At 43.9% G+C, this 2,824-nt stretch overlaps 1 pseudogene; it reads left to right on the forward strand.

Annotated features, from left to right (window-relative positions):
- The window catches only part of LOC111967067 (arf-GAP with Rho-GAP domain, ANK repeat and PH domain-containing protein 3-like), a 63,728-nt pseudogene that overhangs the window by 50,648 nt on the left and 10,256 nt on the right, over nucleotides 1–2,824 (forward strand).

Here is a 2,824-nt window from a genome sequence, read left to right on the forward strand (position 1 = left end):
TAAAAATCTAAGCTCAAATTCATCACTTAGAAATCAGGGTTGTGTTCCATAGGTAGAAAGCATTTTGAATGGATTGAAACTGGTACTATCTACCTGAACTTGTCCAATCAGAACACAGATGTTCACATTCTATTGCAAATTGTTATGCTACAATGTGCCCTACTGAACATGCCCCAGGTCAATCTGTTCTGTATAATCTAATGACTAATCAGTAAATGTTTAATTGTGTTTGTTCAGATTGATGAGGAGCAGCGGACCCAGATAGAACTGGAGCTCAGCCTCATCACCACCTGGAAGGACACACAGGTATACTTTATGAAGGATTCATAAAGGGTTATAACACATTGTTTTTTTTCCCTGGTTGTCTGTAATAATTGTCCTGTCTGTGCAGCTGTCTCAAGCAGGTGATCTGATCATAGAAGTGTACCTGGAGAAGAAGATGGCAGACTGCTGCATCACTCTCAAGGTAAGTGGAGACAGGTTGTCTCCTGACTTTATGCCATGAAAGGTGCTGTTATTATTTAGCCACATGGTGGCGCCTCTCCACCCTCCACGAGTCTCTCTAGAACAGGGGTTTCCAACAGGAGCTCGCAGCCCACCTAGGAGTAGCTATCGCAGCCCACCTAGGAGTAGCTCTCGCAGCCCACCTAGGAGTAGCTTGCAGCCCATCTAGGAGTAGCTTGCAGCCCATCTAGGAGTAGCTCTCGCAGCCCATCTAGGAGTAGCTCGTAGCTCGCAGCCCATCTAGGAGTAGCTCTCACAGCCCATCTAGGAGTAGCTTGCAGCCCACCTAGGAGTAGCTCTCACAGCCCACCTAGGAGTAGCTCTCACAGCCCACCTAGGAGTAGCTCTCGCAGCCCACCTAGGAGTATCTCTCGCAGCCCATCTAGGAGTAGCTCGTAGCTCGCAGCCCATCTAGGAGTAGCTCTCGCAGCCCATCTAGGAGTAGCTCTCACAGCCCACCTAGGAGTAGCTCTCACAGCCCACCTAGGAGTAGCTCGCAGCCCACATAGGAGTAGCTCTCGCAGCCCATCTAGGAGTAGCTCGCAGCCCACATAGGAGTAGCTCGTGATCAATTCTGGAAGTACATGCATGTTTTTATGTGTTCCATGCAAACCGTCATTAACCTCTCTTGGGTACGTGAGACGGTAGCGTCCCACCTCTTCAACAGCCAGTGAAACTGCTGGGCGCCAAATTCAAATACAGAAATACTCATTATAAAAATTCAGAAAACAAAACATATTTTACATAGGTTTAAAGATMAACTTCTTGTGAATCCAACCACGGTGTCAGATTTTTAAAATGCTTTACGGCGAAAGCATACCTTACGATTATTTTTAACATAAAGCTCCTGGCTACTATCCAATCAAATCCACATTGCCATTATCCCAACCCTGGTTAGAAACTATTGGTTTAAAAAGCCAAATTTAATACAATATCTGCCAATTAATTTCCAGAAATATTTCCCCTGTCTGTCTGTTTGGTGCGTGTTTGTCTATCACTCTGTATGTAGCCAGTTAGCGATGCTGATGATAACCGTCTTGTTAACAGAAAGACCATCCCCCAAAAACCTTCTCAATTAAATGCAAAGTAGGTTTATCTTACAGAACTATGTCAGGATTATGTGTATCAATTGGGTGGAGATTGTTTAGAGACCTCTGCCATGACACGTTCTGCAGCTGTAGGCCTGATGACAGAAACATCGCTAGATTAACATATTCCTATTTTGCTCGATGCGCAATTAAATGGAAATTACCCTCAAAAAATGTTTGGTTCGTTTTTCTATCCAGAACAAAAAAAGAAATGTCTTCTGATGTGATTTAATCATTGACATGGACTCAGAACATACAGTTCTGTTGTTTCTCTGAATAATTGTAATATTGAGAGGAAAAAACCAGAAGGAAAAAACAACAGAGAACTGAATTCAGGAAAATACTAAATATGATTTTTATGTGGCCCCCTTTTAGAGTTGTTTACTAACCTTTTATTTACTAGTTATATTGACAGAAAACACATATCTTGTACACCAAGGACCTGGGGAAGAGATGCAGGGTAGAGAAGAAACAAATTAATGTACCTATTTGAAAGCTATAAAAACAAGAAAAATAGTAGCTCACAACATGTTTAAWWWWWWWTTTAAGTAGCTCATGCTACCAAAAGGTTGGAGACTTCCTGCTTTAAACAGACAGGTGGGCTTCCACAATGTACCAATGTTGACCTAGGTCTGGGATTTCTAATGATACCCATCTACCATCCTCTATTCTATACATGCTGGACATGAGCATCTATAGAAGAGCTAGGAAGCTCTGGTCTGGTTCTCTGTCGCTATCTCTCTATGGTCTGGTTCTCTGTCGCTATCTCTCTGTGGTCTGGTTCTCTGTCGCTATCTCTCTATGGTCTGGTTCTCTGTCGCTATCTCTCTGTGGTCTGGTTCTCTGTAGGTATCTCTCTGTGGTCTGGTTCTCTGTCGGTATCGCTCTATGGTCTGGTTCTCTGTCGCTATCTCTCTGTGGTCTGGTTCTCTGTCGCTATCTCTCTATGGTCTGGTTCTCTGTCACTATCTCTCTGTGGTCTGGTTCTCTGTAGCTATCTCTCTGTGGTCTGGTTCTCTGTAGCTATCTCTCTGTGGTCTGGTTCTCTGTAGCTATCTCTCTATGGTCTGGTTCTCTGTAGGTATCTCTCTCTGGTCTGGTTGGTTCGCTGTAGCTATCTCTCTATGGTCTGGTTGGTTCTCTGTAGGCATCTCTCTGTGGTCTGCTTCTCTGTAGGCATCTCTCTGTGGTCTGCTTCTCTGTAGGTATCTCTCTGTGGTCTGGTTCTCTGT

The sequence above is a fragment of the Salvelinus sp. IW2-2015 genome, linkage group LG8, assembly GCF_002910315.2.
Source record: "Salvelinus sp. IW2-2015 linkage group LG8, ASM291031v2, whole genome shotgun sequence".
Classification (NCBI taxonomy): Eukaryota; Metazoa; Chordata; class Actinopteri; order Salmoniformes; family Salmonidae; genus Salvelinus; species Salvelinus sp. IW2-2015.